General features: G+C 36.6%; 1 protein-coding gene across 3 annotated transcripts in view; it reads left to right on the plus strand.

The window, feature by feature from the left end:
- The first annotated feature begins 4959 nt into the window (after positions 1–4959).
- arhgap32b (Rho GTPase activating protein 32b) overlaps positions 4960–25945 on the plus strand; it is a 141776-nt gene continuing 120790 nt past the window's right edge. For all 3 annotated transcript variants that reach the window (XM_056447032.1, XM_056447033.1, XM_056447034.1), the window contains exon 1: positions 4960–5436. The gene's annotated coding sequence lies outside the window, so the exon portion shown is untranslated. The remainder of the gene's footprint in view (positions 5437–25945) is intronic.

A 25945-nucleotide genomic window follows, 5' to 3' on the forward strand; every position in this document is an offset into this window, starting at 1 on the left:
ACAGATTCTGTCTGGCCCTAGGTATATCCAATATTTATATTATTATATAAGTGTGTCATTTCAATCATTAAAGGGGACCTATTATGCAAAATTAATTTTTAATAGTATTTGAACAGAACTGTGTGTCCACAGCGTGTGTGAACAACCACCCTGAAATTAAACTTCCCCCTACTGTGACATCACAAACCCCACCTATTGTGATAATCTGCCCTTTTAGCAATAATTAGGTAGAATTATTAAATCCAAGTAAAAAAAGTATACTTGTTAAGCTACTCATTTTGTTCGACCAATAGCAGTGAGTGAATCTCAGTTTTTTCTACTACACAGATCTTTTAAAGGGGCTGTATGTAAGTTTTTGACTTTTCTAAAGCATAAAAACACCATAATATGTTTGCAGATGTTTAAGAAACATGCTAAGTGAGCTTGTTTAGCAATTGTTAACATTCTTGTTTAACAATGCTGCAGTCAGATATTCTGCTTTGAAAAATGTGAGTTACGTGCCAGAACACTGTCTTTGTTTTGGTCATTTGACCCACCCACTGCAAGTTTAGCCAATTATATTTCAGCATCACCGGTTGCCTTGGTGGAAAACAGCCTATTTCATTTGTTCATTCAGAAAGGCTCTCAAAGCATGCGTCCGTGACCAAAATGCAGCCTCCGGTGGATAGTAGCAGACTCCAAAATGAGACGCAGATTCAGAATTCCACATGAGGTTATTAATTAGCAAATAATATAAATATTACGAACGTAAACATTAGGTGAGCAGGTTACGTTGTAACCCCTTGTCCTAACAACATGCTACGTGTTGAGATAAGCAGTGATAAGCAATATGGCTGTTTGCACCAGACGAAACACAACAGAAAATTTAAAATACAGCCATTTAGTAGCACAGAATATGCACTCACTCGTGAAATGGGAAGGTTTAAAATCGAATTAATACATATTAAACCTCTTTAACATTAGTAAATGTACATGCTGAATCATTTATATGTGTTGGCTTGCACTGAGTCACAGTTCTAAAGTTCAATTTCAAATTGTTAATTTTATTTTCAAGATCTGAGGTGAACTATCTGCTGCTGCTTTCAGTATATGGCAATAAATGTCACGAAAAAATGGCATTCAAACTCACATTGCTGGCATTTAACACTGAATAAAGCACATGAGGTTTACCTGATGTGATCATTGTTAGTTTGTCCTGTTGTTCAGCTGCAAGAAATAGAAGCCGTTTCTAATATATCGAGGAGTTGGTTTGGACAAAAACTCTGTTTAATATGGACAATATTCCTTCTATCGTGTACCATTGCTTTTATTTAGAACACAGTTTAAATCAGCCTTTAGGCTCGATCGCCAGACTCACTCCAGCTGGCAACCTGCGCTTGTGTTTTGATCCAGAAATGCAATACCTAGTTCAACCACTGGGTGTCAAACTTACATACTGCACCTTTAATTCACAAATCTAATATAAACACATGATTGAATTGATATAATATCGATATATACAGAAAAAGCAAAAGAAAACATTAGTGTAATACTCCCTTGATATGCGCCACCTGATGTTTTTTCTTTTGTGGGATGGATATGTGTGCTTGGGACACAGGAGTTTCAGGAGTTAAAATTGACAAGGCTTTAAAATGCAGGATAGGTTTGATAGATTGACAGATAATTTGTCTTTAGAGTAGCAGAGACACAAGCTATATAGGTTCCACCTTCTATTGGGAAAAGGGTGGGAAACGGCAGTTAATTTGCATTTAAAGGGACGCTCAAAACAGTGTTTTTTTTTTTACTTCCACTAAAAATAGGCCTCAACAGCATGGTATAATAGGTCATCTGTCTTGTTTGTTGAGATATAACTTAAAAGATGCACTCTGGGAAAACTTCATTCATTAATTTTCCTTCAGCTTAGTCTCTGACTTATCAGAGACCACCACAATGAACCATCAACTTATTCAGCATATGTTTTATGCAGCGGATGCCCTTCCAGCCACAACCCAGTACTGGAAAACTGGGAAAACTTGTTGCATCCAATATTAAATCTTCTAAAATATGGCATAGGTCCCCTTTAATGGAACAGTTAGATAAATAAAAAAACAAAAACTTCTGTCATCATTTACTTTTCAAGTATTTACAAATGATATTTGAGCAGTTTAATTTTAGTTTTCATTTCTTGGTGAACCACCTTTTCAAGTGTCATTTTTATTCTGTATTACAGGATGAATGTTGAATGATGTCGAACAACACATGAAGGAATGTGGAAATCCGCTTTTATCCTGTATTATTGAATCTCATTTGTATTGTTGTCACTGCTGTTCAATAGCTTTGCTGTGTTGTTTCGATGTGCTTTCATACTGTATGTTTCAGATAAGTGAAATTTCAAGCAGCACCTATAGGGTTAACCCTGTTTACCTCTCTTGTATCTGTACAGTCAGTGCTGTTATTAATTGCACAGTTTAACGGTTGAGTTTCAGATTGCAATCAATAATTTGACTGCTTCGCTTTTTCATTCTCCAGCAGCTTTAAAATGACTAACAGCTACACAACCTCAAACACAATGGATCAAGTTAAGGAGATGATGTTGTATGCTTTTTAAAAAAGAATCAAGAGTTGCTTTATTCATCAAGACTAAGGATATAGATTTTACATATATAGATAGAATAGATTCAAGTGGAGCTGCCAAGTATATAAATAAATAAAACAATTACAATAATAACAAAAAAAAAAGACTTAACAGTAGTAAAAACCGACCTCACCATCACCACTTTGATTCACATCACCCTGTGCTGGTACTCATTGACATTTACAGATGCTAGACCCATGTAATTTTTTTCCCTGCTTCAAAAATGTTTTGTATTTTGAGATAATAAAAGAGAGCAGAAAATGACCTCTGGTGTGAGTTTACTTGTAGGCTATGAACAGTAGGAGACCGGGGGTTGACTATTATTTTTTTACTTTTACTACATTTTTAACTATACCTGTTGTGTTTTAATGTAAGAGAAACTGATTGCCAACAATGTTAGAATTTTACACTGTGACTGACAAATTATTCTATTGAAGTTGTTTTCAAAAAGGCAATAGTTAGTTGGGTTGTTGCGATTCCATTAATTCATCTTACGATACTATAACAGCTGAAATATCGTGATATCAAGTAGTATTGCGATACTGTAATTCATAACTCAAATTCATGAAATAAAGAAAATTGTCAGAGATACTATATTTTATTTGTTATAATATGCCTACGTGAATTGAATTAATAATTCCCTTATTATCGAAAAAAACTAATATTTGCACGTCACTTCACCTAAAACAAAAAATACATTAAAATTAAGATACAAATAATACCAAATGACATTTTTTACAAAAAGAGCATTTTCAAAAAAACAAATTAGGCTTTATAAAGCGGTCAAAATTTGTTTAAATGTTTCCTGTATTGTTTTTTTTTCCAGTCTTATCAGGTAAGAATCGAGATTGTCGCGGTTGTTGTAGCTACTAAATCACAACAGACAATCACACAAAAGGTGTGAATTCTACAGTTTGCAACCTTAAAGGGCTCCACAGACTATTCAAATAAATGGCACGAACGTGTGAGCATTTTAGTTACTTTTCCACATGCAACGTATTGTATAGGCAATTAATAATACTACCATTTACAAACTACAGTGGCATCGCCAGTATTTTGGAGCCATAGTATAACGCCATAGTACACTGAAAAAAGTGTTGCATGCAAAACTGTTGCAAACTATTTATTTGTGTTGAATTTAAACAAACAAATTAAATTCAATAATGTTCAACTTAATTTGTTTGTTTAAATTCAACCCAAATAAATTGTTTACAACCACTCAACGTAAAAAAATTGAGTAAATCCAAGGAATCATCTTTGAATAATTTTTTTCAGTGTACCAGTAAACCGTGCAACCCTAATAGTTAGCTAAACTTAATCACAGAATTGTTGAATTAATAACATAAAAATATTTATGACATATTGTTACTAAACTCAAAAAAAGATTTTTGCTGCTTGTTTAAATTACTTATTTAAAATGAGTTGAATCAACACAATTCTGGGTTTTTGCGGGGAACAACATTGTTTTATGTTCAGTCAACTTAAATTTGTAAAAATAGTTTAAACTAATTGATTTATGTTGGGACAACATGAAGGAATTGTGTGTAACATAGCATTTTTTGCAGTGTCCTGACACATAGACAATGCTTATTTTGCAAAATCTAAAATATAATTTATTATCAGAAATATATTTTAATTATTATAACATTGGGCTATTTTGAGTTCAATTTAATTATACATTAGTTATACTATCATTAAAAAGATTATATATATTTATTTAAGTTATTATTGTTTATGTTTATTTAGTCTTATTATTATGCTTGATATTCCAGATATGTCTAAATACATATTATATTCTATATTATATATTATATAAGTTTCACTTCAAGTGTGACACCAGACAAACCGAACAGTGAGATTCAACAGCCAGATACAGCAAAATACGGTTATCATTTTGTGCCTGGCTGTGGTGACAGCAGTTCAATAGATGGAGCTGAAGATCAGGTCTAAAGCATTCTGCTGTCGTCATAATTCATTCATTCATTGAAATGAATTCTAGATTTTTTTATTATTTATAAAATAAATTTTCCCTTTCGACTTTCTTCGTCATGAAGTTATCTGCTCTGCCTCCTTATGTGGGTTGTCTATGTGACGTTTTGCATAATTAATTTAAAAGCAGACCGTCTGCTCTGGTGTCTGTATTTTAAGAGAACGAGTACAGTACGACAATTCATGATCTAAACAAAAGAAATACAACAAGTAATAACAAGAAATAACCAAATCACGGTAACTATTAACGACACAGTGCGTGAGCTCCGATCAAATTGATCTAGACTTCTGCGCCAATCGCGCTTATGTGGTCACGGTGACGCGCATGGAGCACCACTGCGCGGTCACGCTTTTGAATGTTGAACCGAAGTCTCCCGTGGCAAGTGGCTGTACGTGTGGCTCAGCCTTCAGGACAACACGCCTCTCTTCATGTATGAGCAAATACTGAAATGTACGGCAGATACGGGACAGGTTTAGTCTAATTTTCAGTCATGTATTTTTAAAGTTCAAACAGGAACGCCGCGCGAACAGCTGGTTGGTTGTAGCATAGCTGCGAAGCTAGCTCGGCAAACCCCTTCCCAAAAAGGAGATTTTAATGAACCTTCATTATTTGATTGTTCAGAGGTGCAGTTTTCTTCAGCACACTTCAGTCTGGTGTGGACTTTTTGGTCTTTTTCATTTAATTCTGTTAATTTCACGATGCGACTCTCTGGCACCGGGTTTCTCGGCTGGCTCGTTGTCGTTTTCGAGGAGGATCACTGGAGAGAGCGGTGCTGAGCCATACGGACACCCTGATATTTATCTTCTCGGTTATTTACAGCTTTCTACCATCGGTAAGTGCATCAGCATAGCATATTACCTTTAGATTTATTCATAACTTGTTAGTGAAATGCCTGAGCGAGCGGTGAAAGTGGAGCGGATTGAATGTGTGCGCGCGCGTGTGCACTCGCGTGCTCCCCTATAATAAACTCTGCTAAATGGAATTTTATTGTGTACGTATTGCATTTTTTTCCGTTTGAACTATTAAAATGAATAAACCAGTGTGCCTCGGACGTTTGAATCGATTAAAATGGTATAATCTATCAGAGACAGTACAGACAGTAGGTGGTAGACTGTTTATTTGTAGCCTACTTTTTACGGGTGCATAAACTTAGTAGCTGTCTCTACTTGTTATCGTTAAATAGTCGACGATGAGATAAGGAATCGGTGACAAAAACTAATGGCCCTTTATTAAGACAACACGTTTTAGGTTTCAAATGGATTTAGACGCCGATTTAATTAGCATATTACGAAAAGAATACATACAAATCAGGTTTTACTTGTACTGTTTTCTTTGTTCTTGACTTGTTTTTTCAATGTTTTAGGAGTCTAGAACAGCTAATAGGACGGGGACCCAACTACATTTTTAATATTTTCTTACATATTTTACATTTCTTTTAAAAATATGTATATATAGTAATGTTTAGCTTTATCCTAAATTAATGTTTATTTAACAAGCCACTTATTTTTGGCCGTTTTCACTGCCCTCTGTTTGAACTATAGACAAATTAAAAACCATTTAGCACCATTATGCTCAGTTTTAGCTTCGAAGGTGTTTGCAGTCACAAATCAATGTTTTGATTTAAAGCCGATAGTTTGCTTGGATATTAAAAAATACTCTCTTTGTGGCCACTTCGCTGTAAAAAAAATAATGACGTGACTCTGAAATTATATTCAAGTCTCTGAAAGATTTCCAGACCTGACATTAAGCCTGTAGAGTCAGCTGGAGGCATCCTTCTGCATATTAAAGCAGCTCTGTGCTCTTGGGCTGTGCTCAAAATATTGATTTTGGTGATAGAATTACAGCAGTGTGTATATGCATAAAGGTAGCCTATATTGCAAGACATATTTCTTTAATTTTATTTTTGAGCTGCCTCACTGACAGCCATTCTACAATATACCACATTAAATCTCCCCAGATGCTTTTATGTGTGAATGGTGCCATCTCAACCTCAGTGTTTATACCAGACAAATGGACTGAGATGAATGCAGCACAGACCAAAGACATTGTGAACCAAAAACAGGACTTAATGTCATAAATATGACCATAAAAAGACAGAATAGCCTTGAAGGTGTCTTTATTTTCTTGTCATATTTGTAATGTTGCTGGTTTGTGTGTGTGTGTGTGAAGAATTTCTGGGTGTTTTGACTACTTTATACAAGCTCAGCTTTTCATGAGCAACAAATTGTTTATTCTATAAAACATTTTTGACATAATATTGTTTTTATTACTATTATAATTAGGGCTGGGCGATATGGCAAAAGTGCAATCTTGATAATTATTTTGCATATTGAACGATAATGATGTATGTTTCGATTTAAATGTTAATGCTTTCAGATTTAAAGGAGTACCCAAAACAAAAGCCAAATTGGAGGGTCCATTAAATGTTATAACAAAGGGCTGGGTGATATTGCAAAAAAAATATCATTAAATTATATTTCATATCATTCAATATCAATAATTATTGAATAATTTTTGAAGATCCATTTAGGAATTATAGGATTTTTTTTATTTAACAACTTTATTAAAATTTACCAACATTATGAAGCAAATAGTTTTAATAGTCAAAAACAAAAATGTTATAGTCAAAAACAAAAATATATTTACTAAGGCAAATAGTTTTGATAGTCAAAAACAAAAATATATTTACTAAGGCTAATAGTTTTAATAGTCAAAAACAAAAATATTGATATTTTGTTAATATTGATTAAACGTTTTTTATTGATATTGACAATGGTGTTCGGTCAATAAATATCGATATCGAGTTTATCGCCCAGTCCTAGTATAACATAGTTTTGATCTTGGTGGTACATTTCTAATATCAACACACTTAGATTCCCATTGTTGTACATTCTGCTTTGGGATAGGTCTTAGATCAGTTATTATCAGAGCTTATTGTTATTGACAAATTTAATTGCGAATTGATATAATATTTTTTATAGGCCCAGCCCTAATTATAATCATTATTATTATTATTATTATTATTATTACCCTTAATGTTTGGCTTTAGAAATAGTGTAAACACTAAGTGAATCAGGACTAAAATTCATCATTTCCATTTTTGGTCCAGACCAAGTAATACGAGAGATCCCAATTGCAAATGTGAACAACATGTCTTTAGTGTGTGTTAATTTACATGGATATGCAAATAACATGATGTTTCCTGTTATAGTTTCTCTAACCTGTTTTACATGGTCTGTCCAAGCCTTGCAATATAGCCCTTGTTGAATCTCATGTGTTGTCATCAAGATGTGCGATGAGCCGTTATTGATTGGCACAATGATAGTGTGCCGCTCATATTTCCACTCGTCTTTCTCATTTCCTACATTGGCTTGCATACAAATTCCATGTTGCTCTAACAGCGATTATTTAGAGGATAGTGATGCATAACTCTTTGAAATCATCATATTTGTGCTACATCTCTGATAACAAGCAGTAACATTAAATGATTAACACCATAATGACAGGATAATTAAAGGAAAGGAGCTAGATAAGCATCCAAACTGATAACAGCCCATGTTCTTGTAAACGCAGATCGCACGTTGCCTGAATGTGATTGGACTGAATTACTGTGTAAACCAACCTTGTCCAATACAACCACTTCACAAGCTCTCATATTGAATTCATATTTGTAATGCACTCACTGTTGAAGCTTGCTTTCCCAAAGGCTTGATCAAAGTCTGATTATATTAGTTCATTTATTCTTTAACTCAGAAAGTCTAGGGTAAGATATTGATATCTGGCCTATATAGTAAATATTCTCTCTGTATAAATACAAATTGAATGCACATTTGTAGGTGATTTAAGATTTGTTACTTATAATTGAGAAATGGAAAGGTTTGGACCGCATCTATTCAGTTATTTGATAGTATATCTATATTAGAAGTAATGCATCACTGTAGTAAATGAGAATAGTACTATCAAAAATGTTTATTTTGGTTTTCTAATGCATGTGACCATGTTTCTTCTCTTCTTTTTTTAAATATTGGCACATGTCTTTTAGTCTTTTGTTTAAAGAGTGCAATTCTGTTTTATATATATTGAGCCACTTGCTTTCCAGCTTGCTGAAATGTGCTTGTCAAGTGCTAAAATGATTGCTCTGAATAAAAGTAAGTTTAGTTTTAATCTTCAGCAATACCCTTAACCATTTTAAATGATACTGTCAGTTCTAGACTAAGCTTAATTTGTGCTGGGGAAAACAGCATATGCGATTCAAGATATGCTGTCAGCCACATCAGTATGATGCGGGCGTGTTGTAATATTCGTGTTCAATTCTTTCCAGCAGCCATCTGTTTTCCTTGTGTCGAGTGGTTTGCATTTTTTTGTGTGTACTTGGTGAATGCCTTCAGGTCATCACACTGCTCTGTGAAATGAGCAAAGAATTTCAATCTTCAAATAGAAGTATCAAATAATATTGTTGTCTGCATTTTTTTGATCATGCAAGTTTGGGTTAATGTAATCTCTGAATGTGAACAGCTTTTGCTTTGTAGCTCTATTCAAACACATGCTAACATGAACATACAGTAAGATTAATATCATCCACCTCACTGGAATGAATGTTAGCTTCTTTTTGAAATGAATTCATTGATATTTTCAGATGAATGGGCATGTTGTGTCAGAGAGCAAGGCTAATGCAAAGTTAGCCCACTTCTACAGGACTTAAATTCCATTTAGGCCATTGTGACTATGAAAGTGTGGATTGGAAATTTGGATTGTGTCTTAGATTGAGATATAAGTCTTATAGGCAAAATGGATGGGTTCTTTCACCTTTTTATGCTAAAAAATATTGTTTGCTGTGTAACAACCAACCAATTAGTTCTGCTTGAATTGTAAATGGCTCTCTACTCGGTCACGGTCAGATGTTAAATTTTCCAGCAGGGACTTGCAGAAGCCTAGTCAATCTGAAGATAGAGTAATCTTGGCAAAGAACATGAGTGCTGTAATTGGGCTGCTTATTTGAAAGGGTTTAGATGAACCTTAGAGCTGAAGGATGTTTGAATTAGGCTGACGCATTGCAGCTTAACTAAACAGACAAATCAGCCCAGCATTGAGGAAACATGAGGAAAAGACATTCAGCAAAGTGCTGTGCACAGAGCTACTCGCCTTTAGCAGGGAAATGTGTCTGTACTGTACTCAACCATATCATTATCTCTCTAGTTCCTCCCCAAAGATATGTTGTGTCAGCAAGTTAAACGTGTGTTGCTGTTTACTTTTGTGTTTAGCTTTTAAATCTCTACATCCATGTCCTGATGAAGGAAGAAGCGTTCTTAGCGCTTTACAGAGCAGTTTCATTAACTGTTGTGAATGCTCAGCTCAAAATGCTTGTGTTAGAGAAAGCCTGAGCTGTCTGATGTGACGGCTATGTGCTGCTCATCAAGTTTTGTCCTCTTAAACTTGTAAGTGAATCTAGTTTTCAGAACTAACAGGGTTTTGTTCTGTATTACAGACCTTAGTAGGAATGCAACGATTCTAGATTTTGGTGGTACGATTATAGTCTGAGGAATAATCATGGTTTCATGGTTATCACAATTGTTATTAGCTAAGAAATATCCTCTTAAAGAGAACAAAGGCTGCTGAACCTCTGTCTGAAAGGCACTTTTGATCAACTATATTATGAACTTGTTTGGTATTTTTATCTTGTTTTATTTATTTTTTTTTTCTTTTTGGAGTAGGAATGTGCATATTCCATACAAAGTAAGAAGCTGAATAGTCACTATTTCAACTGGATGTGCCTGGAAAGTGTAAGCAATGCCGGGTGCGCACTGTGTGCATGTCACTCCCAATATCGGCACAAGAAAAGAAATAACAAACTTGCTTGCACAAAAGACATGACATGTGAATGGCCTTTTGTTAATAGCCTCACCATAGTTAATCCAGTGTGCGTGTGTATTAGCTAGGGATGGGAAAGTAATCGAAATCGACATTCAGAACCTATAATCGATAATTTTTTAGGTCAATTTTTTTCGATGACTTTCCCTACAACATGTGAAGTCACATGACCCTGCTCCGTTACGTTATTCGCAATCGAGTTAAAATGTTCAATTAATCGAGATTTTGATTTTAGGCCAAATCGCCCAGCCCTAGTATTAGCTTTGGGGTACAAGCTCGGATCTTTAAACTAGCACACAGTTTGCATAACTTTGTTTTGTTCTGTGCAGCAACGCGGTGTTGAAAAGCCTTTACGATTAATTAACGTGACGAATTAAAGCACGGTTAATGGTGAAATAGTGCACCCCTAGACCTTAGTAATAGTAGTAAATTTTTTTTTAAATTTCCCTTTGCACTTAATGGGTCAGTAAATAATTTTTTTTGTTTTGGAAGATATTCATTTCATTAAATTGGTATGTAACAAAATATTGCAGTAAATGCATTTCCTTTAAACATTTCATCGAAGAATCCTGGGGAAAAGCTCATTGTTTGCACAAAAATTAAGCAGAATAGCTGTTTTACTGTATTAGCTATTATCAAATATATATACATTTATTAACCACCAAAAACCTGTTATTTCTAAAAGTTTGTTTGACAATGAAGAAAGATTAAAGCATTGAGAAAACATTTAGTTCATTTTGTAATTGTGTTTCACAAATTTAACTGTACTGTACTTTAAATCTAATAATTGCTATTTTCTAAAATACTCTGATAACCTGTGCCCATAAGTACTCTGCAATATTCTGGGAAAAAACAAAGAAGAGTTTTGCGTGTTCCTAAAAGTTCCGAAACGGTCCCACTGCTTACATAACCTCGTACATTTGGCAAACGAAACCATACTTCAACTCATCCTCTCAGCAATTGAAAAGTTTGCAGTTCAATCAAAGGATTCATTGTCTGTTGACAATCAGCGCTGCCACACACAAAGCCTTGGCTGAACTCTAACCCCCTCGTATGAGGGCTAAGGACGCATTGTGCTGGAATGAGGGCTTTGTCATTCCAGGCTGCATGTCCATTAATTACTGGAATCTCATACATGGGTTCCTCCCCTGACCTCCACACTCTAGCTGAGCAAGCGAGTGCGCACTGAGCATGAAAAGCATCTCCATTGGCCTCCACTATGTAGAGATGGTTTGGAATTCCTTATTGGATTCTTTGCATATAAACAATTCCCACATTGAGAGAGGTTGTTGGAGAACAGCCAGGGAATTCCTACAATGGGGGATAATGAGGAAGCCTTGACAAAAGGAGTTCTCATTCGGTATTCAATTGGTAACATGGTGTACTGAGGAGTTTCCTTGCACAAAAGTCTGATACCTTGGGAATGTTTGCACCATTTTTGCCATTTTCTTTAAGAGTATCTTTAGAGTATTAAAATGAATTGGCTGAGATTTGAAAATCTGAAATCTGAGGGCTCAAAAGTCTAAAACAATTAGCATCTTAACAATGCATCTTGCTGATTAAATATTGAGTTTTGCTATGTTTACAGTGGAAAAATTACAAAATATTTTCTTGGGACATGATCTTTTCTTAATATTCACATGCATACAATGTATTTTTGGCTGCTGCCTAAATGTACTTGTGCAATTTCACACTAGTTTTGTTGTCCAGAGTAACATTTATTAAAGAATAATTATAGGATCAATAATAATTCCTTACATTTATGTAGTGCTTTTTCTGGATGCTCAAAGCACTTTACACAGTTTTGGGGAGAATCTCCTTATCCACCACTAGTGTGCAGCATCTACCTGGATGATGCGATTGTGATGGCGATTGTGCCAGACCACACACCACACACACCAGCTAGATGGTGGAGAAGAGACAGAGTGATGAAACCAATTATGATATGGGGAAGGTTAGGAGGCCATGGACAAAGGCCAGTGGGCAAATTTGGCCAGGATGCCGGGGTTAATCCCATACTCTTTTTCGAAGGACATCCTATGATTTTTTTTTTTTTTAGCGACCACAGAGAGTCGGGACTTCGGTTTAACATCTCATCCAAAAGACGATGTTCACTGAGCAGTATAGAGTCCCCATCAATATACTGGGGCGTTAGGACCCACACAGACCGCAGGTTGAGTGCCCCATGCTGGCCTCGCTAACACCACTTCCGGCAGCAAACTAGCTTTGGCATCTTTGGCATCAAATCTGGCAACTTTTTGTGTGTTACTGGAGATTTTTATGGTCTTTCATGTGTCCCATCTGTACAGTCCCTACTCTTCTCAAATCATAATTTAAAATTTAGGTCAATACCAAACTCGCAATACAATACCATTTTGATTGTGTATGCTAAACAATTTAATGTTATTATTATTATTATTATTGTTATTTCTCAAACATAAGTTAAAAAATAAATCAATCAATATATATATATATACAATATGTAGCCCTGCTGTTGGTAAAAATGCTCAATTTTGGATAGACTTGGTTAGACAGTTATGTGAACATCCACATAATGACATGTAGATGGTTACTGAAAGGCATAGATATATTTTGTCTCTATATTCTAGATCTGTTGCTTCTGTGAGGTCAGTCTTCAGTGTTTTCAAACAATCATTTTTCCTTGATCATCCCCTGAAGGAAATTGTCTCTTGCAATTGTCATGTTCAGTGCAAGTATCCAAAGCACAAGCACACGGCTTAATGCTCCAGCTGTGGGAAAGAGCAGTTTGAGGGATGACTCATCCATGGAGAATCTTCAGCCTCATTTCTGACAGCTCATTCTTACTTTGACTGAAATGCAAATAGATGCTACATGTAGTGCTGCCTTTTCCTTTAAATGTTCTGACTGGCATATGAATGTTAGAAACTGAAATTTACTCGCACTTTACTTACCTTCAAATTGTCCCAAACCTTTAAGAGGTTTTTCTTCTGTTGAATGAAAAAAAAGATTCTATTTTGAAGAACGCTAGTAACCAGACCTTTGCCTTTGAATTCCAGTTTCAGAAAAATGCTAATGGCTGCCATCAATTGGTTTATTTCTCAACATTCTTTAAAATAGATGGTTTTATATTCAACAGAAGATGCTTATAAAGACTTTGATCAAGCGTAGTGTGACTACATGAAATAATTGTTATAGTTTGCTTGACAATCTCTTTAATTTTGGCTTCTCAATTGGTATAGAACTGTCACAAGTCAACAGCTTGCTGGTTTTTGTCTGACTTGACTCAAATAAGGTTTCTATAGTTTTTTTTTTTTTGAAGGATGTTCTTTCTGACTTCCCTATACAAGTTATGTCAATGAACTTTTGTCAGTAATTGCAGCCAGAGAGGTGCCATTTGAAAAAGAAAAAAACAACAACAAACTGTTAACTTCCAAGCGTTGCTGAGTAATATGGACGAGGAGGCTTCTATTCAGACAGTGTGTGCTGAGTAAGATAATCTCCTACAACTTTAATTGGATTGGGATGTGGAGCTTGTGTCAAGCAAGGTCATGCTGTATGTGTTAGGCTGTTTGACAAGTCATGAATGGGCTAATGACAACCAACTTTTAGATTTAGCTTAGGGCTAACTTTAAGGCATTCTCATTATCCCGGTCTCAAATGATCTATGCAACATTTTAATGGTATAAAAATATATTTGAGCAGCCAAGTAGGAAAACTAGACATTTTGACTTGATCATATCTGTTGTTGTGTTATTTAAGGAGTAGACCACAGGTAAACATGAACATTTACTATTAATTAATTGGGATGCACCAATACCATTTTCCATTTTACCATTCAGTTTCTATAGTTCTTGTGATACTCAAATAATATGTCTTTAGTAAAAATACGTGGCACAGTCTAACTTAAAACATGATGCTTGCGGAAACTAGGCTACATTATTTGAGCATTTGTTATGACATTGATCTGTTGTAGTCCAGTTTATGTTTCCTTTTTTAATATTAAGATTTTTCTTTGAAATCTGTTAGGCTACCACTATTGACTCTAATCAAAATACAAACTGGTCTGTTAAATAAAAGAATAATATAAATAAAATAAAATATTTGCAGTTTGAGGAGCCTATATTAGGCTATATAATTTTCCGTTAATGACAATCCATATTGCCCCGTCAGTTTCCCTTTTATTCATTTAATCAACTTTGACCACAATGAGCCAGGCTTTACAAACTATTTGCAGCATTAAAAGTAATGCCCTTGGAAGAATAAACTCAGTTGGAAGGATGAGAAAACAGAAACTTTTAATATTATAGAATAATCTTACGGAGTGGCGCACATCTGTGCAACCGGTGCATGAATGAAGCGCTTGATGCATCACTAAGACACAGCGCGCAGATATCTGCGAACACTTACAAAACTGAGCAGCACAAAGGAAAGAAATCAGTTCGTTGAGGCAGGCTTGGGTGGTAATACGGTAACATGGTATACTGCGGGATCTAAAAATAGCAACGGTGTCAGTTTCAATACCGTTATACCGTCATAAAAAACAATGCACTTATATAGGAGACAAGTATTAAATATTATTTATTTAATGCCTAAAAATTCGTATGCTTGATTGTCATCACGGGACAGTGTGGAGGAGAGAGAAAGAGAGAGAGGTGAGGTAAGCACCAAGTGACCTGGTCTCGAAAAAGAACACCTCTGCGGTTTGGCAGTATTTTGGGTTTCGACCGAACGAGAAGGGAGACATGGTAAATACGAACTAGAGGTCTGCATTCCTGCTGCTGTACCGCAGGAGCTGTGGGACCTGACCAGATTTCTTGAGGTGTGGGAATAAATTTCCGAATAAAGTGCGGGAGCGGTCGTTAACTCTCGTGTAATTTGAACAGGAGCGGCGGTCTAACAAAATCGCTCCCAAGCAAGCATGTCTCTCTCATTCACACACACATACACACACATAGTGTGTGTGTGTGTGTGAGAGAGCGTGATGCTGTGCGTCGCTGACTTGTACTGTTTATGTCTCTGTGTGTGTGAATGAGAGAGAACATCCTGCGCAGATCTTTAATACGAACAAGACAATCAGGTGACCACGAACCTAAGGTCGCATATACGGTATTCAGTTTCTGAATAGTTTAGGCACAAGCCAGCAGTTTGGTGACGCTGTCTGAGCCTTACATCATAATTTTTTTTATTATGCATGGTAATACCGGATACCGAGGTAAAATAGGGAGGAGGTTTGACGGTATCAAAATTTGGATACCGCCCAAGCCTATGTTGAGGATCTGTCGTATTGTATTATTGAGCCTTTTCTAATTTATAATTTCAGGTAATAACCCTCTCTACTCCAGTGTTGCAAATATGGTCAGCTGACAGCGCAACGTGATTTAGAGTTAGCAATGAATTCCTTGTTGGAGGTCAAAATGAACCCATTTAATGCAAAACTAAAAGCATTTCTCCACTGATTATTTATATTAGGAACAAATAGTCTTGGAGAAAGTTTTTTGAGTTGTCATGAACGCGACACACAATTTGAATTGTGAATGAATGAAGAATGATTGACAGATTGCGGCGGGAAGCACTGAAGTGAATATGAATTTAACCACTTGAGTATTCATCTGTACTTCACATTAAACTATAGAATGGCTTCAGAAGATTTGGGGTATAGTAGGCATACATGACAACTTTCGAGGCCTCTATAATAAGCTACAGTACCTTTATGGCTTTTGTTGGCTTATAAATAACACAGAAAATAGCACACTCGCCAGCTGGCTGATGCCTGATCCAGCAAAAATATGTGGTATCGAACCGATATCCGATCCAAGTATCGAGATCTGTGCATCCCTATTAATTAACTCATCCTCAGTACATTCAGTTGTGATTTATTTAACTAACTATAACTAATTGAAAACTTTTTCCATGGCATTCAAATGTGTACTTTTAGTGTTGTACATGCATGTCATTCTAATAAACCCTTTGCTGTTACTTTTAGCCAGGCAAAATGTGTAAGTTCCTTTATTTAAAGTGTGACATTTTCAGCTGGGGTGTTGTAGAGAAGAATATTTGCTGTGATCTAGAATTTTTCCAAACCCGTGTAAATCTTGAGTGAAACCACGCCTGACAGAACTGGGACACACAGAGCAATTTTGAATTGGAAGACAACGAAGAACTGCCTAGACCAACACTGATGTTATCTGCTATCTCTTTTAGGAGCTGCTTCATTAAAGGTGAAGTGTCTTGGCTTGCTTTGCCGTATATGACTTTTTCTACATTTTATATTCAGTGTAGCTTGAGTTCTGACTGCTGGCTTTTATTTGTCATATGTAAGAGATTCTGGCTGACGTCTGAATTTTTAATAACACATTTGATAAAGATACGTCTTTTACTTTTATTGTTGGACTGCTGTATTGGAAACTAGTTTTTGCCCTTGATCTATATTTGCTGTCTAAAAACACCCCGTTTCATTTAAAGACAAATATGTCTTGCTTCACTTTAGAAATGTTATTTAACAAATTTAGGCTTTTAAGCCCATATTCCTTGCCCGAATGCCTTGCATTTATCAAGCTGATCAGCCTTTGTAAGTTACCCCAAGACTTTTGAATTGAATTTCAAAATAAATATCATGGAAGCAGAATTCATCGGCTTTCTGTTTTGCACCAGTGAACTGCGTCCTGAAGGCAAAGACCTATGATACTATGGATTGAGACTCATAAATTAATCATTAAAGACTGAAAGCATTAATTATTCATATGCATATTCAGGCAATAACAGCCATCAGTTAAATCTCATCATTCTACTCTGGTTTAAAGTGTCAAGGTTTTTATATGAGTATAGTTTAAAGCATTTTTACAAACTTCTGCTTTTGCAATCTGCCATCATAGAGTATTTAGAATATGACCTGAATGCTGTTCCAAGGTAATTTTGAATTGGCTAAATTAGAAGTTCATATGCATGTGACATTTTTCAGAATGCACTGCACAGAGCTAATAAAAGACCAAAAGACAAAAAAAGTACAGTTTTGTGCAATATTTGAATGCTTAAATTGATTATTTGAATGCTTGATTGATGCAAGCACAAAGTATATACCATGTAATTGCTTATGTGAGCACATGCACACTAGAAGTCATCCTTGTCTTCTATCTCTCTCCAAAATAACACTCATTTAAAACAGAATTGAGCATTTATTTATTTTAATCGGCTCACACAAGCACTCGTCAACACATGCATCTATTGTTTGTGCCATGTTAAGAAGATTGTTTGTTGTTGTTTCTCCCTGTTCATTGTTGACAGCTTGTGCAGATGCGTGTATGCACATTCGTATGCACATACTGTTGTGATTATAAAACAATTTTGTATGTCATGAAAAGTAAACTATACTTTGTGCTTCATAGTGTCATTGACTTAGCAACATGCCAACTTCCAAATGTTTTGCCCATGTAGATCGTTCCAGTTTAGTTGCTAATTAGGTTCTGTCCTAGTTAGGATGCTGCTAGGGAGTATATAGTGAGGGAGCACACTGAAATATAGAACAAAGCCATACTCTGCTATGTTATAAAGGCAAGAGCAGACTATTATTTTTTTAGTAGCATTTATTTATTCTTTTATTGCTGTTTTAAGGCTGCAGCTGTGAATCGACGTACGTAAAATACATTAACGTGTTAAATGTGTCAATGCGTAAAAATGTTATACTCCTTTTGATTTAATCCAACTACTTCTAGACTAAGTGAATAATGCATTGCAAAAAGCAAGACCCTAAAGTGTGGGAATACTTTAGATGCATAAAATATATATATGCATAATATAGTTTTGTTTGAACTTTAAGTCTGAAACTTGATTGACACAGTTTAAATTTCAATCTACTAGAACTTCTATGTTAAGCTGTTTAGACAATTTACATTGTAAAAACACTTTAGAATGTTCAATTTCATTAAAATGCACAAGTGCCATTTTTGTGACCCAGTGGCATTAGCCCCTTTCACAGAGGTAAATATCCATAAAATTATTGGAACGACTTTACCAGTAAATTAAAAAAAGCGCTGTTCACACAGGCAAGGACATTCCGGAATTTTTCAGAAAAAAAACATTCACACATTCTTTCCAAAATATTAGTAAATCTGACATTAACCAGAAATGAGCCCTAAAGGGGCGTGCTTGTATTTGTTAACATAGAAGTGGCCTGGCTTTTGTTGATGATTTCACTTTTATTTAAAGTTTTCGCAATCATGCAGCTGCTTTTGTCCCAGATACATTTAAAGGCAGGAGGGCTAACCGCGGCTGAATTTTTACACATTTGACTACATTGCAAATTCTGCAGATGGAGAAGTTTTTTTGAACATTTTCGATGAAAACATGGAGGAACACTTCTGCATGTCGAGATGTACATAATATGTGTGTGTGCTGGCGCTCACCGGCTGCTTCACATGCACACGCGTCAAGCAACTGAAGCAGAGCTTGAAGGTAAAGAAACAGCGGTTTATCTTAAGCATTTTATCAATAATTATTTACACAGTTGGCATTAAGAAGGAACATAGAAACGTTATCTGACTAACAACTAACAGCTAAATGTGTCTGTAAAAATATTCAAAGGCTTTTATTTTCATAAACAGCGTGGATGTGAATGCGTCTTAATGTTCTGTTTGGCTGGAGTAGACGTCACATGATGAACTCGCTCTTTCCAGCAATTATTAAGACAGTCCTACCGTAGTAGGTGGTACAAGGTCCTATGTAGTTGATGATCACCTACACCTCCCTCTTACCCTAAACCCAACCATCACAGTAGCATGGGCGTTACCTTAGTGGGCAGTACAAGGACAATCACCTACACCTCCCCCTACCCTAAACCCAACAGTCACAGTAGCATGGGCGTTACCTTAGTGGGCGGTACAAGGTTCGCTTCGTAGTTGATTATCTCCTACGTCATCAAGCTGTGGGCTGCAGCGAGGACATCTTGCAATTTTCCATCTGCATTCACACAGAACGGCATTCCGACACATCATTGGTACAACTGTTACAACTTCGCTTTCCGAAAATTGCCGAAACAAATTTAGCGGTATTTTCAAAAAGGGCCTGTTCACACATAATCCCTTTCTGGAAAATTGCCGGTAATTTTCCAGAAAGATTTGTATGTGTAAAAGGGGCTACTACTTTGCTTTGAAACGCAGTGGGGACAAAGGTGGGTGGTTGTCACTAGAACGTAAGTTTTGACACATTAATAGCAGCTGTATTTAAGATTGCCATTTATTAAAACTTGCTCAAAGGAATAATTTGCTTATTAAAAAAATCATTAGATTTAATAACATTTAAAAGAATAAAATTTAATATATATATATATATATATATATATATATATATATAATATATAATTATATTAATCAACACCACACACAAACAAGTTGTTAGCTGCAGCCCTGTTTTCTTAGCTTTTGAACTAAACTTGAGTAAAGTTAACTTTTTTCACTGAAGTGTTTTCCTAATGCCACAGGCTGCCCTATGTTCTTTGATCAGCTGCTGGCACTTGACATTGGTAGCGAATGCTCGAGGCTGTTGCCAGCCAGCTGCCCAGGGTGAGTGAGGAGCATCAGACTGATTTTATTTTGTTCCTGATGGATGCAAGACCTCCAGACATTTCTCAAGAGCTTTATTGACAGTGTTTGCAATGTCCTGTCCAATTTTTTTTTTCTTTTCTTGTCCTACGTCTTTCTCAAATTTCACTTGAATGCTCACCCACACGGAGTTGTTTTTCTGTTGAGAAACGACAAAGACCTTTACATGTGCTTCCCATATTTTGACGTACGATGAAGATAGAAAGCCAATTGTTTGTTCAATAGTAGGCCTATCTCAAGGCCATCTAGTGATGTTTTTCTTGCTCGCTGAGGAGGTCATGAAAAAGTCTGTTGTAGGCTAAGTGTTGTGAGACTTCTGCCGAGTGACGCTCTGATCTCTATCATGCTGCACAGTCAACCTGAAAACACATTTAACTGCTTTACTGACTTACAGTCGCAAGCAATCTTTGTAGGCCACCAGATTTATTTATAAAGGGCACGTTATCTATAGTGACTGTGACAAACCATCTGCAAAGCAAAGTTATTTTTGGAGGTATAGATGCTGAGATTCGTCAGCTCTCAGATGCTGTGCTGAATTAATGAGCAATGACCTGCCCTTGAACATGACTCGCACCTGGACTCTGCGGGCATGTCAGTTTGATCTGCATTGCTCTAGATAAAAATAATAATAACCGACACTGTAAATAGAAGGTTTCTGACTCACCAGACATTATTAAGTCAACAGCTTTCATTGAGATACCGTCTGTAAATTTAATGTCAGACATTACTGCCGCTTCATCTGTCAGATGTTTGAGCTGCAAGGCATTTGATTTGAAATAGATCTATTCTGAAGAAATGTCTGCCAGGTAAAGGTCAAGTAAAGGCATACGGGCTCAAACAGAGAATGAAATGTTTCTGGTCAGAGGAAAAGAATGGAAAGTCTGGTACTTTGTCAGGCACATTGATTTTGTGACTTGTGGAAGGAGCCAATGAAATAAGCCATCTTGTTCGTGCTATCTTTTTCAGCATCTGGAGATAAATGTGTAGTATTTCCGAGTGATTACGCAGGATCTGTATTGCTTGTTTCTGGATCCTGTAGAGCCTCTTCACAACAGTGATTTTTGGCTTGTGGCTTTATTTATTGATGCTAGATGAGATTTTGCTGTTGGAAGTGCTGGCTTGTTACAGCAAACATAAGCAGTAGACCTTGTGTAAATATAGACATGGAATGTTAATACCATAAATTTAATACAGCAGCAAATGTTCTTATTTTTTAGGCATCAGCAAGCTAAATTTGGGGAGATAGAACAGTCCGAATCATCAGTGAGTTTGAATTGTTTTGCTTTTTCCGTTACAGTACAGGATGTCCTGTTTTCCAAAAGTTTGCTAGAGTTGTTTGATCAGTGAATGATACAAAGTAGAACATTTTTACAAGTACATTTTCAATACTTATTTAACAAGAAATGTTTCTGTCTCTATTCAGATGGAGTTTGTGTTTCTCAAATTAAATAATAAAAAGGTTTTAATTTTAAAGTTTTGTTTATTTTTTTAGCTAATGCACCGCTACTATTTTACAGTAGATGGCGTTCTAGGCTAGATTTTAGCCATAAACTCGAATGCTCACTAATGCCAAGTTCAGACTGCATAGTAGTCGCGTCTCAGATGTTTTCACACTGCATGACTGTCTGGGGTAGCATTCCGCCAGTGCTGTGTTTACACTGCAAGATGGATTGGCGACGCGGTTTCACACTGCAGGGCTCACAAAAATTCCGAAAGCCTGAGTCCCGGGGCTTTGCTTTTTCTAGTCGGGCTACCAGAATCAGTTTCATTAAAAAATATATTTCAATGCCTTTCACTCAAATTGATAATCATGTATGTGCTGTGCTGCTGATGCGGCAGCAATAAATCCAGTGTTTTACTTGAGAAAAGCCACAATATAAACAATTATCTTTTAAAAAACTCAGTAGGTAGTGCTGTCGCCTCACAGCAAGAAGATCGCTGGGTCGCTGGTTCGAGCCTCGGCTCAATTGGCGTTTCTGTGTGGAGTTTGCATGTCCTCCCTGCGTTCGCGTGGGTTTCCTCCGGGTGCTCCGCTTTCCCCCACAGTCCAAAGAGATGTGGTACAGGTGAATTGGGTAGTGTATGAGTGTATGTGTGAATGAGTGTGTGTGGATGTTTCCCAGAGATGGGTTGCGGCTGGAAGGGCATCCGCTGTGTAAAAATGTGCTGGATAAGTTGGCAGTTCATCCCGCTGTGGCGACCCCAGAATAATAAAGGGACTAAGCCGAAAAGAAAATGAATGAATAACTCAGTGTTTCAATCTGCGGCACTAAAGCACGCAAACACTCGTCACATGTTTTAATAGGATATATGCGGAGCTAGTGTTTCTTAAAGCAAACAAAAAACTGTGTGCGCACACCTAGAAAATCTTGAAGGCAGGTGCTCGATCAAAAATAAACACAGTAGCAAAAGATCAAAAGAAAATCGCCACACTGCCGCTTTAGCTCTCAAAAGTCTTTAATATCACTCACAGTTGTTGTTTGAGTGATATTAAAGACTTTTGTGAGCTAAAGTGGCAGTGTGCCGATTTTCTTTTAATCTTGAGCTAGTGTTTCTTCCCATACTGATAAACTTTCGGTGAACGGATAATGTGACTTCTTTTTTTTCGTTTTATACGGTTCGTTTTACAGCATTGATGTTGTAATGTAATCACAATGCAATCAGTTAAACAGACTTTAGCATTCATTTAGTTGCTCAAGCATAAAACGAGAGAAAAAGCCGTTTACTCGCACCTGCCCGTCAGAATCGGCATGCTAGTGCAGAAGTGCCATTGAATATACTGGGGTAAAATAATGTTCATGTTTTAAAGATATGGTTGGGAAAATTTAATTTAATGCAGTGTTTCTTGTACAATCTGAGACCCACTTTATATCGAATATCACTCAGCCAGTAGAGATCGCTGATTTTTAAATAAAACAGACCTTAAACGCACCGATTTTGCAATGGCAAATAGTTCACCGTAAGCGCGCGACCCAGGTTTCTGACAAATTAAAATTCATTAGCATACTTTAGCATGGTTTCCGCTACATTCATTCTTCCATGGCGGGGCAAAATTCATCCCACCGCGGCTACATTACAGCTTTTTATTCAAAACATAAAATTTTTTTAATAGCGGGTGATAATCGCACCAAAAAGTATTAAAGGGTAAGTGAATTATAACAGCGCGAACTTTTCTGTAACCGTAGTAGTGCTGTGCGTTATTTGTTTAACACTTTAAGGTTACATGCTGACTGACAGGTGCGTGATGCGTAAGGCCAGAAAACACAACATATAGCCGTTTCACTTTACTTCAGGACGCATTAATGCCGCTCTGTAGGTTTATTGGTGATATTCATAAATATTCCTAGCAAATCTAATAAATGTTGGAGACATACTCGTTACATAAACACACTAAATCGCACTTTAGCAGCGTTTATTTGAGAGCGCACAAGAAGATCTGCGCGCTCTTAAAGCGGCTTATATTTGAGGGGGCGTGCAAGAAGTTGTGCACGAGCAGAGGAAATCGGCGCGCAAGCAAAGAGATCCGCAGGTTCCTAGGCTATTACATAAATGCGATCTCGACTCCTAATACTGCACTCACGACATTTGTCATTGAAATAACGCCACAGGTAGTAGATCTGTGTAAAAAAGGCCTGCCGCCAAAGCTGGAAAAAATCCTGGAGGAAACACTGCTTCGTCATATACCCTATTTAATAAATAATGTATTTTCTATTTGGGCTACTTCAATTTATATTCCAGCTACCAAAAACTGAAGAGAGGCTGCCCGAGGGCTACCAGGGTTTTTAAATTTTGAGGGCCATGCACTGCACAACTCCATCCACAAACTCCGTCTCACAACCAAACACATGCGAGAAGTGACATGGAAACAACAGGAGGTCACGTAGTATATCTTTTGTTATTAACTACATAATGAGAAAAAAGCCTTTAGTGGGGTAGAAAATGACCTTATTTTACTCCCCTACCATCTGACAGGAATTAGCAATTTCTCCTCAACTTTTTTCTTTTTCGACCCGGTTGTGGTTTTGCTCAGATGGCATGTCAAACAGGCACGGGTGCTCCTCCTGCCAAATTTCAACTGGTTTTTCCTCCATTTTATGGGACCAAATTGACAGAAAAGAAGCCATTTAAACTTCTCCCCCAATCTCCTGCTGGCCTGCAGATACCCATACTGGTGGATGCTGCTCTCTTATTGGCTGTAATTGCAGATGTTATTTTCAATCAGAACACATTTCACACGGCATGACTTTGAATTGCCAACAGGTCCAGATATTTAGCATGCCAAATATCTCACTGTTGTCAGCGACTCATCTGCGATTCTCTCAGATCGCATCTTTCATAGTTCACACTGTGATTCTTACTTGCATAAACGAGAACTGATTTGCCTGTGATTTCAGGCATTTGTCTGCAATTTCTCAACCTGTCGGCGGGTCAAATTTGGGGTCAAATCATGCAGTCTGAACTCTGCATTAGAAGAGCAGTTGTGGGTTCGACTGAGTGATGTACTGTAAGTTGGCTTATTTCCCACGATTAATATAATCAGCTCCTTAGCTTAAATTCCTGACTTCATTAATGATTATTTTAGATTCAAGAGGTATTTGTAAGGAATTGGATGCAAGCAGAATACTGAGTTTTGTAAATCACACAGCGCCATCTGCTGATAAAAATAAAGCTCGGAATTAAAATTGATTCAAACGAATAGCCATGCATTATGAAAATCTTCGAATCAATGCAGTCGAATTCTTAAACATTGTTTTTGCCAAAGCTCTAGTGTGCATTATATTGTGCAATGCAACTATTTCCCAATACATCAATCACCAATGTGTTTTTGGTAAAGTTTTGTTCCTTGCTACTGTTGCCACTGGCTTGCTTGGTTTGGGACTGTGGAGCTGCACATCAATAGATTTGCCCTTCAGTGTTTGGACTTTCAGCAGTGAAAATTTAAGTACGCTGAAATGAACAAAACTGAAATTCAATTCTGAAAACTGGACTGACACAGTTTCAATTTACTAGAACTTCTATGTTAAGCTGCTTTGGCACAATCTACATTGTAAAGGCGCTATAAAAAATACAGGTGAATTGAATTGAATTTTCCCTTCTCAGTAAGGCAATTTTGACACTGTGAGTTATCGTGAGCTGTGACTTGAAGAGTGTTGAAAAATGTTCAGCTCTGTCTGAATAAGTACAGTCTGTAACACTTTGTTTTAATACTAAACTAATGCCACCATTTTGGCCCACATGATTTACTAAACTAACATGATGTCTTGCACTTCCTTCCTGTTGTACCAAGAACACAATTGTGACTACTGAGCTTGCTTGTTGCTTGTTTAGTTTAGGACAAAATGCATTTTCTTTTTCTCATTTCATACATTTCACTCCTTTCAATGTGAGTGCAATGTCAAGTATTGAATTGGCCTTTATTAGAGTGTTCCAAGCACTATCAGTGGCTCAGTTTCTTTAGTAGGACATCCTGCTGTCAGCTTTCAAAACAGTGCTTTGAACAAGGATTGTGATGTTTGCAAGGTCTCCAGGGTCGACTGCGCTCAGGTTTGCTGTGCATAATAGCCAGTTCTGTTGAAAGAAAAAGCCCTGCACTGTCACCAGCCTGCGTTCCTCTTTTTATCTCTGATTTATCCTCTGATATCACTACGATATCTTGTGCTGTCTAACTGAGGCACAGGCTTTCTTAGCCGTGTGTCAAACAACCTGCCAATCAAACAATTCACTTTGTGCTTTTGTTTAGCAGTAAATCATTTTTTTAGGAAAATAGTTTGTGGCGTAATTGTAAAGTACAGCTACAAGGTATGCTATTGCTGATAATGAATGTTTCAAATGCGCGATTGTATAGGCTCTAGTTATAGATTGTAATTATATAATAAACTATAAAATGTAAGTAAATAA

The sequence above is a fragment of the Danio aesculapii genome, chromosome 21, assembly GCF_903798145.1.
Source record: "Danio aesculapii chromosome 21, fDanAes4.1, whole genome shotgun sequence".
Lineage (NCBI taxonomy): Eukaryota > Metazoa > Chordata > Actinopteri > Cypriniformes > Danionidae > Danio > Danio aesculapii.